At 36.5% G+C, this 17,301-nt stretch overlaps 1 protein-coding gene across 2 annotated transcripts in view; it reads left to right on the top strand.

The window, feature by feature from the left end:
* The first annotated feature begins 3,536 nt into the window (after nt 1–3,536).
* b4galt2 (UDP-Gal:betaGlcNAc beta 1,4- galactosyltransferase, polypeptide 2) overlaps nt 3,537–17,301 on the top strand; it is an 82,418-nt gene continuing 68,653 nt past the window's right edge. Inside the window, exon 1 of one of the 2 annotated variants that reach the window (XM_034017131.3) lies at nt 3,537–3,907. The gene's annotated coding sequence lies outside the window, so the exon portion shown is untranslated. The remainder of the gene's footprint in view (nt 3,908–17,301) is intronic. The other variant, XM_034017164.3, reaches the window with a different exon arrangement.

Here is a 17,301-nt window from a genome sequence, read left to right as displayed (position 1 = left end):
TGTGGATAAACCTTTCCTATTTAAGATACAAATGTAAATAACCTGCTGTATGTTCAAATGAAGAGCACAAGAAGTGTAGAATTAGCAGCATTAGGAATTAATTAAATAAAAGCTGATTAATTCAGCATGCTGCTCTTACCTTACTTCTAAATGAACAAGGAGCAAGAAAAGAAAATTATAACAAAGGTTTGTTATTGAATAATTTTGTTCTGTATTTGACCACCCAGTCCTTAAACATGTTTGCCTGAATTCGAATTTTCCCACCTTGCTGATTTTTATTTATTTTTTTCCCCCCATCAGCTCTAAAAAAAAACTGTAGTAGACAGTACGTGACCCACACACGTACACACACAATTTTAAAACAATATATATGTGTGGCTTGCACATTTTGCAGATTGCTGGGTGTGTGTTTTTTTTTTTTTTGCTTTTTGGAAAACTTGCAGAAGCAAACTTCCACAAGCTCACCCAGGTAAAAGTGTAAAAATAATTGGCTTCACAGAAAATGTATGGTCTGTTTTCACAAATTGCATTACATAACACTGAAGTTCTTGTACTGTATTCTGGTATTTACAAAGTTAGTCCATCAGATGATTTTCTCAGAACCATGATGTTTGAAACGATATTTACTGGTATAAGGAAGGGGCATCTTAAAGTTCCACAGTCATTTATCAATTTATTAAAAGTTCAACAAGTCTAGATATTGAGGATACAGTTTTATAAATGTAATCTAGAATCAAAATCAGAAAGTGTTTTGTAGCCAGATTAATGCAGTGGTTTGGGGCAGACCTACAGTAATTAGAAAATGTATGCAAGAAGTCCAAAATACATTTCTGTCAATAGTCCTTAAGAAATACCTGCAGAGACCAGATAAAGCAATAATGTCTCATCTTGTCAGCATAAATCGCAAACAGTAAACCTGCAACAAGAAAGAAATACAAACTGAACACTGTATCATGGAATGGTTTGTTATATTGAAACATTTTCAAGTTGTTTGTTTTGTACCTCTTCTATTTCAGTATTTATTACATTTTTAATAATACTAGAATTAAAACTTTCAGTTTATGACCCTGAAGACTATTTTAGAAAGGGATCCTAATCTGTACATTTAAGATAAAGATTGAGAGATCAAGGTCAGCAAAAGTATAAACGTTCTGAGACTTGTCCATTTTAGGCCCTGCACACTAGTAAATATGTGAGATGTATTTTTTTCATAGAACATTCCTTAAATGTCATTCATGTATCTGTTTGTAGATTTTCCTGGGGAAAATGGATTCTGTTCCTTGTTTTAGTGACTGTTTGAATGGTGACCTGGTTAACCTGTGTTGTGTATAAGTGGGTTGTACTCTTGACCTCATCATTCATATTTAATCTTTCAAATTCCTTGGACAAATACAGTATTTAAAATATATGTACATGTGTGTTTTTTTGTTCAAGTAGTTAGTAGATGTGGGGTTGCAAAATATAAATCAGTATGTTTGGGTAAGCTTTTGTGTTACTTCTATTAAGTTAAAGGTAAAGATTGTAAAAATACTGTACTCTATAAAATATAACAATTCTATAAAATCATAAGAGTAAATTAAATTCTCAAACCCAGGGAGCATAGCATTTACTGCTCTTTAGTGATAATGGTGCTGCCTGAGACAAGTATCAGGCCACTTAAAATAATGTATTTTACAGTATGTACAGAATTGCTGTGTGGACTGTAAAAGTTGAAGAATATCCCAACACCACTTATCATTTGTAATTAATAATTAAAATTTCCAATTACATATAATGTAGTACTCTTTTTTTAAAAAATTTATTATAAAACAAAAACCTAGTTTGTAACCATCACAATACTTGTCTGATGTATGACACTCCTCTAAAGTACACACACACACACATATATATATATAATGTTAAATTGGGTAGGTATACTGTTAGCTTTACATGGGCAGAAAAAAAACTATATGCAGCCTGGTATGATCACTGTGCTTAGCTGTACCAAGTGGGAAAAAAAAGTCTTAAATCTTTTCACCAACAAACGGCAAGGCAGTACAAAAACCGTCCAACCCCACTATTCCTTTTGCACACCTTTGTGGACTTTGAACCATTGAACAAAAACAGTTTAAGAAGCATAAACTCTAGAATTCACTGGATGACCATTTATTTTAGAGGGAGAGAGCACTGATGTGATGATTAATGCTATACTTATCCTGTGGTTTCTTACACTACCGGTACTATATTATGGTTGACTGCTTTCCAGTCCCCCTGTTATTATGGACAGGCTTTACTCTGAAATCCGGACTCCAAGTGAAAGTCATTAAGTAGGATCCATTTCCTCTGTGGCTAATGAGGTTGCATCCTGGCAGTCATAATGGAATATGAAATCTAAAATAATTTCCGATGACATTTACATGTTACTAGTTTAGAACATTTCATGAAGAAAACAAATGTTACAAGACAGCGTGGCTCACATGATGAAAGGCTTGATGATAATGGAACATGAAAATGCAGTAGAAATGATTCACAATCACTTTCTTACATCAGTGCAGTAAGGGAAATTATTTATTTACTTGCTGTTAGCAAAACAAGGCTTTGGTCGTTCAAATGCATGTAAAGGTATGGTAAGTATGGTACAGCATACCAAAAACCATGTATGGGGAAAAGCATAGGGAAAATAAAATTGCAAAATGACAGTGCAAAGTTTCAATGGTACACTTCTATAAAGGTTTTCAGAGGGGCTACGAGTGCCAATATTCTTTGTAAGGCTCTGTAAATCAGATCATACAAGCAAGCTGTCAAGTAGTCAAACTTGTGCAAAAAAAATGAAACAGAATATAGCGAGCAGTGCCGAGGAGCCAGAGGCAGCTCTATCAAATGCCTAGATGGATCACTTTCAAGTCAGATGGGCAGGGAAAATGCACTTCAGAAGAAGAAATAGGCATATAACTTTAAGCCTAGGTCTAGGGTGTGAAAGATTGGAAACCTGTCATTTAACTAGAAAAACACCCTATACTTTTTTTTTTTTTTTTTAGTATTGTATATCTTATGACTAAGCCTATAAAATGATGGATATTATAAATAATATAGGATGGATAGCTTGACTGAAATGCAATAGGGGTTTGTCCAGTTAAATTAAGTAAAGGTGTGGGGTGGTTAAATTGTTCTCTTTTTTCAGCTCAAATGTGTTAATAATAAATGTATACTGTGCACAATAGATACAAGATTTGTTTCTGATCTTATTACATTTCTCTCCACCAAAAGATTTCCAACAGTAAGGTGTCCAGCAAATGCATTGCTAAATGTCAAGAAGGTAGACAATAAATGTAACCACTGAAAAACATACTAATTTGATTACTTTTACGGCATAATTCTATGGTAAGGCTTGTGTCATCATAATACAACGGAATTAAAGGTTATTATACAAAACAGCAAAACTATTTGCTCCCTCTTGTGGTGGAATATATTAATGGGGCTGTTTGTTCCCTTTGGCTCGCCGTACTGAAGATACCTACATCTCATTATCTCCTTTTCTACAGAATATTATTATAACGGGCTACGGGGGGCGAGACATCATAAGAATGATCTGCAATTAGATATCTGGACTATACCGTAAAGATGCTGGAACAGAATGGGGGAAATAGTTACTGCTTTGGACTATAGTCAGGCTATATTTGACGCGCATTGTAACACAGGTGAAAAAAATGAAGACTTATTAATGTAAATAATAGAAGGAAATAAATACACACAAATTTGGGTGTTTGATGCCTGAATTTTCTATGTGCCTTGTTCTGTCGGGTTGCTTTGATGTTGTTGTGAAGGCTCCGTACGGAACTGGTATATTTGTTATTTATTGACAGTTTTTCAACTGAGAAAGGTGGGCATAATTGATAGAATGTCTTCGGTTTGCAACTGCTATTTTAAGGTAAGAACATTATTTTCAAGACAAACTTAGGGCTTTTATGTTTTATTATTAACAGTGCAGCAACAATATTAATAAATAAGGCGTAGCTATATCTTTTTTTTCTTCATGCCAACTCCTTAAAATAATTGCATTTCTCGCTGTCTTAAAAAAAACAAAACATTATGATTATTATTAGTAGTCGTAGTCGTAGTAATACCAATAAATGTATGCTTATAACCATTTGATTTTTTTTTTTTTTTACCAATAACAGTTTAAAACGGGTTCATTCACAGATGCATTATAATGCTCTATGATACTGATGTTAGTTTGCCTCAGAATAGATGCCGTGATGTTTACTAACACAGATCTAGTACATGCAACATTTGTGTTGAATTATGTATTTAAAAAAATGAAGTCTTGTTCACGACTCTAAACAAAGGTCAGTGGAATTGAACAATGTATCATTTTTTTTCCTTTATTGTTCAAATTGACTAAGGCTGTACATTTGTTTGTTTGTTTGTTTTTTAAATAAACGCAGTCTTGTGTGGTATGCACTTTGCTGCCAGCAAAAGCCACCGCAATGTTATTCGATTGAAAGATATTTCATTACAGGATGCTTCTTAATGGCATCTCCAGATAAGGCAGGGTTAGAATCGACTACATAATGTAACAATATTACTACTACGACTACTATTTATCCACTTTTTGAAGGTGCTAATTTGTAGTCCCCTACGACCATTTAAATAGGACTACTACTATGATTACAGCCATTGTTTTAAAACAGCCTTACCAAGTAGTTTTTGTTGTTGTTGTTGTTGTTGTTGTTGTTATTATTATTGTCAAATCACATGTTTGGAACGCTAAATAATGTAAAACAAACAATAGGGGTATTTTTACGCGGTTTAAAATGATAAAGAAATAACAAAACCAATTTAGCCGTTAGATTTCACAATGACATCTGTTAGATATAACCAGCTCATATAGTAACATAGGCCTTGTACAGCAATTACCTAGAAAGTCTTGGAAAATCTAACTATGACAAACATCATTGAAATACATACCAGCTAACTCCCCTTTGTCATCAACCCATTACTCTTCAACCTCCTGACTCTCTGTGAAATAGGAAAACGATAGCGTTTAGTACCTTCGGTGACCCTATAAGGCAGTTCTCATTTAATAGCTTTTGACATTGATGTTTGTTTAGAATATATGATATACTGTAGAATAGATCATACCATGTAACCACATTAAGTGTTGTAAAAGCATTTTATAAATGTATATAGCTACAAGTTAAAACATCCACTTTACCAGTCTAGTCAGACAATTGAAACATATCAGTTTTGTGTTTCTTCAATATATTGTTCATTGTTATACCACAAGGGTGTATCAGCTGTCTTATGTAATGAAAAGCTTTGTTTTTTTACCAAATTTATTTAACATAAGGATATTAGTATTGATTTGAAAAGTTTTTAATACAAAGCTTGTGTTTTTGTATAGGATTGCCATCCTGAGCAGATGGACAGTAATGGCTTTTATATGCAAGTACTTTATCAGTACTGTACTATTGTGGGTCATTCCACTCCAACTCAACCAGAAAAGGGACATATCGTTGCCTGTCCGTCTCAGATTTTCCTAGAAAAATTCACCTGGGGGTTTTTTGACACGCTGAGTTCAGAAATGATAGCCATTTTTTTTTTTTTTTTAATTTCCCCTTCGACCTGTGACCTTGCAAAGGTCAACTTAAAGTGAGAAAGGGACTCAGTGATATGTTTGGATAGATGTTGATGAGATCTACAAGCATCAAGCAAAATATTATGGTATCCGGAGATTTTGGATTTTTGGCAGGTTTTTGAAGTTGCTTATGGCCACTTTGGTGAAGCTAAAGTGCCACATAGTTCCATCCAAACTGGCTATTTCTTCAACTTTGCATTCTCTGAGGATTGATCTAGAGGAAAAAGTAACAGTATGTGCTTCCACTGGCACTAGCTTGGAGCTGAGGGGTTATGAACTTGCATGAGACTTGGGACTTCCTTGTTACGATGACACATTTGACCAAAACCTTACTTAGTTGGGTTTTAAAAACTACATTCACGGTTTTTCAATCAATTATCCCTCTAGGCAGGCACCACAACTTATAAAAACAACTTTACTATCACTTTTTGGTTGTTAAAATCCAACTAAGTAAGGTTTTGGTAGTTTCAAATGTGTCATCATAACAACAAAGTCCCAAGTCCCATATGCAAGTTCATAACCCCTCAGCTCCAAGCTAGTGCCATTAGAAGCCTACATTGTTACTGTTTTTCTAGATCAATCCTCAGAGGATGCACAATTGAAGAAAGAGTCAGTTTGGATATAACTATGTGGTACTTTAACCTCACCAAAGTGGCCATAAGCAATGCTCAAATGCATGACAAATGCAAATTCAAAAATCCTCGGATACCAACATATTTTGCTTGATGCTTGTAGATCTCATTAACATCTATCCAAACATATCTTTGGGTCCCTTTCTCACTTTAGGTTGACCTCTGCAAGGTCACAGGTCGAAGGGGAAATTTTTTAAAAGAATAATGACTATCATTTCTGAACTCAGCGTGTCTGAAAACCCCCAGGTGAATTTTTCTAGGAAAATCTGAGACGGACAGGCAACAGCACTGGTTGAGTTGGCATGGAATGACCCTTGTATACATCGGCCATCTAGGTTTGGGGGTTTTAAGTTGTAAAGCACAATTATCCATCTTCTTCTATCTCGGTAACTAGCTTATAGGAAAGGCATATTTTATCTAGCTTATAGGCTAATGTTCTACAACAGAAGCACGTTCTTCCTGTTAGGGTCTGAAATGGATTAAATGTCACCCACTGTTATGGTAAAGCCCAAATGTATTCTTCATTTTTTCTGGGCACAATGTCAGGTTGGACCTGATTTATCTATTTATTTATTTATTTATTTATTTATTTATTCTTATCTCACAATCCCCAGGCTGACCCTTGGAAAGTTAAATGGCTCTAATGCACTGTACTAGTCTAGTGCCGTTGTGTCCAAGCCTCACAGTACTTGTTTGTTTCATGGCAGTTTTGACAGTGGCAATACTCTGCTAACTAGTACAGTGCCGTCTTTATTGTAACTGTCTTGAACTGGAAAATTAACACTATTTTAATGAGAGCTTGCAGTAGGCCACTTCAGTTCAGTCTTACTTCAGCTGGAAGGTTAAAACTCGGACCGCCGCAGACCTCTGTTCAACATGACTGTCAAAGCAAGTTGGAGAGCTGTAAAACAAGATCTACCAACACGGCTTTACACACACTTTAACAAAAAGGATGAAAAACCAATTGATCACTGTAGTCAAATGCATTCATTAACAGCATTCTGCTTCAGTTTTTTTTTTTATCATAAAAATACAGCTAAATAATAATAATTATTATTAATAATAATAATAATAATAATAATAATAATAATAATAATAATAATAATAATAATAATAATGTGTCACATAAAATAGGTCTAAGTCTTCACTATAGAACACTAAAGACTATGAATTAGTATTAACCTAACCATCCAGCAGTTATAGTACTATTTGAATGCATTTACACAGGGTGTATCCACTGACATCTTATACTCGGGCCCCATTTAATAGGCAAAGGGAAATTGAAGACTTTGTAGAATTGAATTAGTCAGCTCAGGGGGAATGAATTTGGCCCGGAAAATGAGCAGGCCTCCTGCAGCAATCTCATGCACACAGTAATGGAATCTTTAAAGGCATTTACATTTTCAGAATATTTCATTTCTTACCTGTGTCCGATCATGTGTGTTCTCTATCTTTCTAATGGCTTAGAACATAACCACAAGGGGTGTGGAGCTGTACTGGATGACTCCTCCAAAACAGGGATTATTGTCCGAGGATAATAAAGAACACCCATGATAGGATGTAAAACAGATAAGAAACTGATTATACTGTATGTACATTTTCAGAATAAAGTACTTTCAATATCTAGGCAGAAAGACATGGCGTTAACTCATTAAGACGTAGGCTTTTGTCAGAGCTCTGCTGATTCTACAGCTATGGATATGTACATTGGCATTGAGGTACATGTGGGTGCCTCCAGGCAATAACTATTTACCTAGCAGATCAAAAGCATCATAAACCTGCAAGCTTGCTGTCCAGATGTTTGGAGTGCAAGTCTCATATAATATAATTACAGACAGTAATGTGACAGCTTTAATATGCTAATAAACTAAGTTACTTATTTTGCAGTGTTCCTGTAGGCACTGCATAAGTACATTACTGGAATTACTTTTTAGAATTGAATTTTACTATCATCTAACAGGTAACCTCGTGATAATGACATTTGAATTACTTTTTTTTAATGCAACCAGTATCTAAAAAGTGCAGTAATTTATCTTGCCACTAAAAATGTGTTTCAGATCCTGACAGATCAAGCTATGCTAGGGTGATTAGTACAGAACTTGGGAGGCCTCCTCTAATTAGGCTATCGTTTCTACAGTAAAGTAAGAGGAAGGGTTTCAGAATGGAAAAGCTATACAGTACATCAATGAATCAATGTTGTGGCCTTGAGCACTTTGCATTTCAATTCTAATGCTATTACTGTAGTATCATTGTTATTATTTAAGTCGGAAGTATGCAGTATAGCACATGATCTCCCATTTTAATTGACACCAGTATTATAATCAAGAGGAATACGAGATGAAAGCTAATTTTGCTGAAAAGGTTATGCAGTCAGTTGATCTTCTGCCCAGTATAGTGATACCTGCCAGTCTTGCTCTGTCAGTCAACAAGTGATACAAGACTAATTGAAAGACTGGGTTGTGGGAGGGCGTCTGCTCTAGACTCATATTAAAATGTGTTCTGCGGTTGTTATCTTAGTTCAATATAGCAGCATTTACTACTATGGGGTCCAAATCAATTTTGGGGGAAAGAAACAGGTTGGAAGTAAGTTTTACATAAAGAAAACAAATGCAGAACAATCTATACTTGGCTTCAATTTTACCATTTAATAAAACAATGTGTTTTAGTAATTAATTCTAGATTAATATTGCTCCATATTGGTTCAGGTTATTGAATAGGGCAAATTTTAGCACTTCAGTAATGTAGATGATTAGGCCACTGTGGTCATTTGGGGGAGTATTTTCCATCTCCTGTGCCTAATTAAAAAAAAAAAAAAAAAAATTAATTATCATATAACCAAAAGTTACCTTTGGAAATATGGTATAATTGATTCATTTATCCATCATTGCACTGCACCAATAAAATGAAATGTGGTAAATATGAGACATGTTCATTTGGTACTCTACATATTTTACATTCAGCACATATCTCATACACAGTAAAGCCTAGCAAGTGTGTAATTGTACCATAGATAACCCTGTAATGTGTAGCATTTACTCAACAGCCTTACAAATGCAGAAATATGAATCTAAATACACTAGATTGTCATGCTTATATAAGATTGCAAAGTATAAATATACGATTAAGGCTTATATAAGTCTTGGCTTTTAGCTGCTTTTAAATCCCTTTAAAATCGTCTTTTAGTCATGTAATCTGGGTAGAATACGCAGAATGTTGTTTTTCAGAAACACTTATTTAATTTAAAAGGTGGCGTTGACATATTTTGAAAAACCATGCAAGCTGTGTCAATATTTGTTGATAGCATAAAGTGTAGCCTATAGTTTGATGAACCATTGAGATTTTGTTGTCTTCGCAACAAGACATGCATACTGTAGTAACAAAAGAACACAAAGAATATATTGGTGCATAGTGCACTACAGAGAAGCAGAGAAGAAGTCTGATAGTAGTTCCTAAAGAGTAAGTAGCGGGGTTATGAAAAATATAGCGTTGCACGTCCCCACGTGTTGCTTCAACTGTTTAAATAATGTACCTGCAATTGTTCTTTTCATTGTTCACATCCTGACAACTTTTTATAAGTCTGTTTTCAAAGCTCTTTTTAGAATGTCCGCACTAGTGCACTGATAGTGTAAGGATTATTGCCCACATTGTCAAACAGGTAACACAGCAATAACGATCCATTATGTCGTATGAAACAGAAAAGCCAGAGCATTTGTTATGTTTTGTTGTGAGGATGTTAACAATGAAAACAACAATTACAGGTACATTATTTAAACAGGTGTAGCAACACCTGGGGACGTATAACGCTACGTTTTTCGGAACCCCACTACTTACTCATAAAGGCTGGTGACAGCTTTGGTGTGGCGTTTCTATCATGAGCAGGGAACAAGGCGATGACATCCAACAGATGAGCTGAGAAGTACATCTATAGACTACTAGTATTCTTGCTAACATCCCCATCCAGGTCCATGCCCTTGGGGGAAGGTTTAACGAACAGTCAAAATCCAGACACCATGTTCTCCCCAGTATGTTGTGGAAAGCCTTCAGCAGGTCTAATCACAAATAACCTGATAAGAGGGTGTAATCCAGTATCAGTGATACAACATAAACAGGATAAAAACTGTTAAAGGTGCCAAGAAACCATTACAGTTACTGCTGTTGCAACCACAGTCATTGTAGTCTGTTTAATGCCTTTCAAACACATTTTTTAATGTACTGTTATTTTGTGGGTGAAACTTGCCTTACACAAATGTGCCTACACCTACAGTGCTTTAATACCGTGTCATGCACAGTAATGCCTTCTAAAGTAAATGACTGTGTTTGGATGTTTTCATGCACTGCAGTATTTTGGAATCATCTTTTTTTAATGCATCTTGTTTTTTGTTCCCTTGTATTATTATTACAGTGAACATTCGGTTTTAAAAATTGCACTCCCACATCATCAAAACTGCAAGAAAAGTGCAGATGAAATAGTTAGCATGTGGGAGGTCACTTGTGTGATGCTTTTCTAAACTAGAGTAGCCAAATCTGCAAACTGCATACAGCTTCATCTGCCAAGAATCAGATATTGCTTACTGTCTGATTTATGTGTGTGTTTTTTTTTCCATAACCTTCAGCGTGAGAATTCTCTTATAAAAAAAAAAAAAGTTGAGTTTTGACCACACTGCTACCACACTACCGTTGAGACAACACCCCCGTAACAAATTCCACTGTGTATTGTACAACAAAAATCTGTTTTATAATATATATATATATATATATATATATATATATATATATATATATATATTACACAGTTTTTTATTTTTCTTAAAAATATTTCCCAACATAAAACCAGTGTTACCTTACAATAATTGATTTTGAGCTTCAGTGTTTTAAAATAAAATATCAAACAGAACGAAATTTCAATGTACCAGTTTGTAATTCAGTAATATGAGAGAATTGGTCAGGGGTCTGAATACTTTTGCAAGGCACTGTATATATATAATATATATATATTTTTTTTTATTTTTAATGCTCCAGACTAGTGATGGACTTTTACACCCAATTACACATTCAGTCATCACATCAAAGCTTCAATCTATGCAATATTGTCCGCATACGTAGTAGCAGGCTTCAGAAACGTGCGCACACACACACACTGCTCATCACCCCTGGCCTGATTTGTGATCTCCCTGTCAATCTAAAAGAACAGATAGCACTTCATATTGCAGCAAAGCACTTTGACTCTTAACAGCTGCCTTCATGATGTACAGCCCTGCTCTGAATGACACTGGTATCGATTCAGCCCAATTCCTCTCTTCCATTATGAAACAGGCGCTGCGTGTAGAAAGCTGACTGTGTTTACTACCAGGTGCATGGTACAACAACTACTTGTAAGGCCACTGTAGAAACACTGATGATCTCATTAATTTGTTGCCTGCTGTTGTTGGAGGTATAGGAGGTTGTACACTGTGGACCCACTGGCTGTACGACAGCTGTGCCACTTATATCAGTCTAACTGTGTTAAATGTCATATTTCTGTATCACAATTATTCATTTAAAAGACCATAGCAGTTTTAAACAAACCTGAAAAATAAATCCTAGTTTTCCAGATTTTATTGAACCGTAGCATATTTTATAGGGGGTTTCCAATGCATTACATGTTTAAAAAAAAAAAAAAAAAAAGCTGTACAATAAAATATGGAACAATAGCTGCAGAGTGCAATCAAAATACCCATTTAATTGCCTTGTAACTTGAAATGGTAGCAATCACAGTATAGTTCTACTGATGCTACTGTGCAGTTACTGTATACTGTACATCTTAAATTATAGTAATAATTGTCGTAACAATTTAGTAATGTTGGGGTTACTGTATAGCTTAATATCTGCAATCGGTTTCTAGCACCAAACAGTATCCATATGTAAAAGCACAAAGACAATAAATAAATAAATAAATAAATAAATAAATAAAACTACTTGACATTTTATGATTCAGAGCACTGATCCAGTGTAGAAAGTGGTTTATGATGGCTTGCCAAGACTTGGTGAATGCGTATTGACCCATCCAGGCGCAGGACACTGAGCATGTATTGCAGCTCACAGTTAACGCCTGGTGCAGGCAATATATTACCAGCATCGGACATTGATTATTATCAGTTCTCACAAGCCTGGAAGGAATGCTTATTTTTTCTTTTTTTTTGTTTTTTTTCAGTTGTAACATATATTAGATTGTATTGCTGGGACTCTGGAAAAGGCCGTCTCAGGTTGACGGTAACTTGTTGTTATTGTTTGGACAACAAGGGTCTGTGTACAGTTGTGGAATTTCAGCATGGGTGAAGTGATCTCCAGTTTATGCGCTATGACTCCATGAGACCCATACACTGACTCTCGGCCTGATTTTGATGAAACACATTTAAATGAAAATGTAAGGGTGAAGTGCTTTACCTTTGCCCTGCGGTGTGTACAATGAAGAGACTACGTTACCTCTGCTGTGTGTATCTCAGCGTTTATATCCTTATTGTTGGTTACTATTAAGATCCACCCTTGATAACGTGAGTTTCAGGATCCATGAAAAGTGTCCCAAGGTACCAAAAAAATTGTTGACTTTAGTTAATAAATAAGAGGGGATTGGCGGCGCCCCACCACAACAAAGTACCAGGTCATACAATAGTTGATCAAATGACAGGATATTTTGTAAATATCCTATGTATAGAATACCAGTTCATAAATAACTCGGCACCAGTCTATTAAAATGTTACTGTGAAAACTGCAAAGAAAGCTGTACTTACCCTAGAGGGATAAAGCCTCAAGCCCTGCCCTATACTACAGCAATGTTGACTAGTTTGTTAAACTGTCTTTCTTTTTCAGAGCTGTCATCCTCACTCCTAACAAGCATCTCAGATATTGGTATTGCTCTAAAGCTGAAAAGAATCAATTAAGGGTAGACTGAGGTGTTTTTATTTATTTATTTTTTTACGAACATAGAAAAATATTAATTGCACATTCATGCAGCATGAACTCAATGATACAGTACAATGAAGAAAGATAGACTGTGGTGGTGACCAGGTGGTAAGAGCTGTGGGTCAAAGGGATAGGAAAGCATTTACTGATGATGGTGTCAGCCAATGGTGTTGTATTAAAAAAAAAAAGTATTTTTTCAATTATAAGCAACCACTCCACACATGTCCAGTGAGTCTATTAAGGGTAATTATTCACTATGTAACACAATTTTTGTTCCTGGGTAGTAAGTGTTATTTCCTAATTGCTTATGCCTCAAAAGTATAGAAAATGGCTATTATTCCCCACAAACTTTGCTTTTGTGACCAGGACAGTGATATTTTTAAATTGACCTATTTCCAATGAGAAAACGGGCGAATTTGTCAGAAAAAATAACATATGAATCCAAATTAACATGTATTTATACTAAAGTAATACAAAAATGACTACAAAAGATTTAGAAGTGAGTAGTTTTTCGAGATTTACGATTATACTGTAAATCACTTTCACGAATCAGCCCCCAAATGTAGTCTCCCATCATGTTCTCATTATACTGTCCTTGGTAGCGGCGTTCAAAGTCCAGTATATCCTGGTGGAAACGCTCACCTTGCTCCTCCGAGTACGCTCCCATGTTCTTCTTGAATTTATCAAGATGAGCATCGAGGATATGGACTTTGAGGGACATCCTACAGCCCATTGTGCCGTAGTTCTTCACCAGAGTCTCAACCAGCTCCACATAGTTTTCGGCCTTGTGATTGTCCAGGAAGCCACCAACTAATGCGACAAAGCTGTTCCAAGCCGCTTTCTCTTTACTAGTGAGCTTCTTGGGGAATTCATTGCACTCCAGGATCTTCTTTATCTGTGGTCCGACGAAGACACCGGCTTTGACCTTTGCCTCAGACAGCTTAGGGAAGAAGTCTTGAAGGTACTTGAAGGCTGCCGACTCCTTATCTAGAGCTCTGACAAATTGTTTCATAAGGCCCAATTTGATGTGCAGTGGTGGCATCAGCACTTTCCGGGGGTCCACCAGTGGGTCCCACTTGACGTTGTTCCTCCCCACAGAGAACTCGGTCCGCTGTGGCCAGTCCCGCCTGTGGTAGTGCGTCTTGGTGTCCCTGCTGTCCCAAAGGCAAAGATAGCAGGGAAACTTGGTAAAACCGCCTTGGAGACCCATCAGGAATGCCACCATTTTGAAGTCTCCTATGACCTCCCAGCCGTACTCGTCATACTTCAAGGCGTCCAGCAAGGTCTTGATGCTGTTGTAATCCTCTTTGAGGTGCACCGAGTGAGCCAGGGGAAGAGACGGGTACTTGTTACCATTATGGAGCAGCACGGCTTTGAGGCTCCTGGATGAGCTGTCAATGAAGAGGCGCCACTCATTCTGGTTACAGGCGATTCCGATTGCCTCAAACAGACTGGTCACATTGTGGCAGAAGCAGAGCCCATCTTGACGGGTGAAGAAGCTGGAAAAAGGTTGGTGACGCTTCCTCTGATCTGCGACTTGCACGCTTTCATCCAACAAGTTCCACTGCTTGAGCCTAGACGTCAAAAGCTCGGCATTGGACTTGGTGAGACCAAGATCTCTAATCAAGTCGTTGAGGTCTTTTTGGTTGGGATAGTATCCAGATATGTATCCACTTAGGCAGCTGGAACTAAACTGAACTGGTGGGCTTAAGGCCCCTGTATTTATACTACTATTTATATTACTGGAAAGTTCTAGAAGTTACTCCAAGTTTACTCAGCACTGAATCTATCTGGAATGTTCTGGAAAATAGGTAAATTTCAAAATATCACTGTCCTGGTCACAAAAGCAAAGTTTGTGGGGAATAATAGCCATTTTCTATACTTTTGAGGCATAAGCAATTAGGAAATAACACTTACTACCCAGGAACAAAAAAAAAAAAAAAAGTGTTACACGGTGTTATCAAAAGCTTTGGTAGGTGGTAGCCTGTAATGAAATTATGGGCACTGCCATACAGATGGTTCAGCCAAGGTACTGATAGTTAGCACACCCTAAAGGCATTGGACACTGGATCCGTTCTGTCATTTAGAATCCATCATCCATTTCTTTTCTTCCCCTTTTATAAAGGTGTGGTGCCCTGTTAAGTGAGCATGTAATGAAGCATAGCCAAGTGGAAAATGAATTGTTGAAGTTTGGAATTGCTCTTGTGTATAATGGTATTTAGAACAGAATTAATTTATCTGAATTTTTATATATCCGCCCTTACTCTGGTCCCACCACAGTCGGAAACATGATGGATTACTGTATTCATTAACAAACACAGCAGGCCTAATTAAACCATACATTGATTTGACTTCATCTACTTGTTTTATAACACTCACAACAAGTACAGATACATAAAAACAGTGTAAAGGAAAGTGATTTCAACCATGCTAAGAGGGTATATACTGTATAAGAAAGTGATTTTCCTCTAAACAATAAAAGCTATTTCAGAGCTTTCATGCTTTGTTTCAAGACTATAGGAATAACTGATCTTATTTGAAAAGGAGCAGCCTCCCCCCCCCTTTACAAGCTGCAAGGTTGCATGTTATGATGTTATTATCAGTTCCGAAAGAAAAAAGAAAACCTTTGAAATGTTAGATGCTGGTAGAAATTGGGCCATTCTGCTTCTGAGCCAGACATCCCAAAGTTGATAATGTGTGTGTATATATATAAATGCTTATAAACCCTAAACCAGAGAGTCACCAAACTAATAGGGAAACAGCAGATGACATTTAGATGCTACATTGTCACCAGGGCCACTGTTTCTCATTATGGGGAATCATGTCATTTAGCCTCTAAAACTGAACATCAGAGCTGCCCTTGTGTGCCTGGAGAATGCTGTCTCAGGAAGCAGCACCATGAGTGAGGAAACAGTGCGAGCCCAGCAGGCACCAGACTGGCCCGCTCCAGGTAGTATTTCCAAGGCTGCCATTGAAGAGATTTGGTTCAAGTTTACTGTACTGTACTTTATGATCCCAGATGCTCTAAAATCTAAACATTTCACATGTTGACCCTTTTGACTAATACAGTACTCCATATCATTTCGTTCCTCATGATTCCTGGCACGGAACAAAGAAGGGTCTGTAATCTATTCCTGAGTACACCCCACAGAGTCTCCTGCAGAGCGTGGTCCCATTAGTTTGGATCATTTTCTGAAGTGCAGCTTTTATAGATATTCTCAGTATCAAGAAGAGGTATATTAGTGACAAAGAGGTCTGTACAGTTTTTACATCTTTTTAATTTAATTAACTGCACACAAGACTTTTTACAGGATACTCGTGAAAATGGGATAACAGTAATCAAGTCTATGCAGCACCAGAGCATGAAAAAATAATGCACTGTTGTGTTTTTTCAAAAAACATATTTTGTCTAAAACCTATGTAGTTGTATCTAAACTAGGATCAGAATGCTTAACAGGGATCCTGTGTTCAATTCTCACCAGTTTCAATTCTCTCAACACCCATGTTCTCTTTTAAATGAAAGTGGAAAAAACTTTCCGCTGTGGAGCAAACACTTAGTAAACCTGTCCCAATATTTGAATCTTTTTAGTGAAACCACAGGGTATCAAGCAGCAGATACTGTACTATCGGCTCCATATGGATTCCTGTTACAAAACGCTGGAGATGTTTATCACAGGATGCGTGCTGGCTCTGAAATCTAAAATGCAGCTGGTCTTTGCGGTGTCTTGTTCTATCAAACAAGGACATCAGTCTCATTCTGTCTGCCTCCTGGCTGAACGTAAATGAATTAGAAACATTGCTTGTGCAAAACCTGAATGTTATTAAAATTTGAACATGTGAGCTGTTACTTTGCCAACATTTTCTTCACAGTTTGCTGGATGAATTTCCATGTAAATTCAAAGTCGGGAGCCAATTCTCTCCCTCTGTTTCCATCAGTAAGTAGTCTTCACAGATGTTAATAGAAAAAGTGCTAGATTTATAGAGGGGCCTGGCACATGGCGAGGTGCAGTGTGCTATTTTAATTTTAATTTGGCTTTGGTCAATTTTAAGTTAATTTTTTATCTCAGTGGGCAGGTGTTCACATCATAGAATCACAACACACTTCAGGATTTG

The sequence above is a fragment of the Acipenser ruthenus genome, chromosome 10 (assembly GCF_902713425.1).
Source record: "Acipenser ruthenus chromosome 10, fAciRut3.2 maternal haplotype, whole genome shotgun sequence".
In the NCBI taxonomy this organism is placed as follows: Eukaryota; Metazoa; Chordata; class Actinopteri; order Acipenseriformes; family Acipenseridae; genus Acipenser; species Acipenser ruthenus.
The sequence above is the reverse complement of the archived record's forward strand: the minus strand, read 5'-3'. Positions and strand labels throughout refer to the sequence as shown.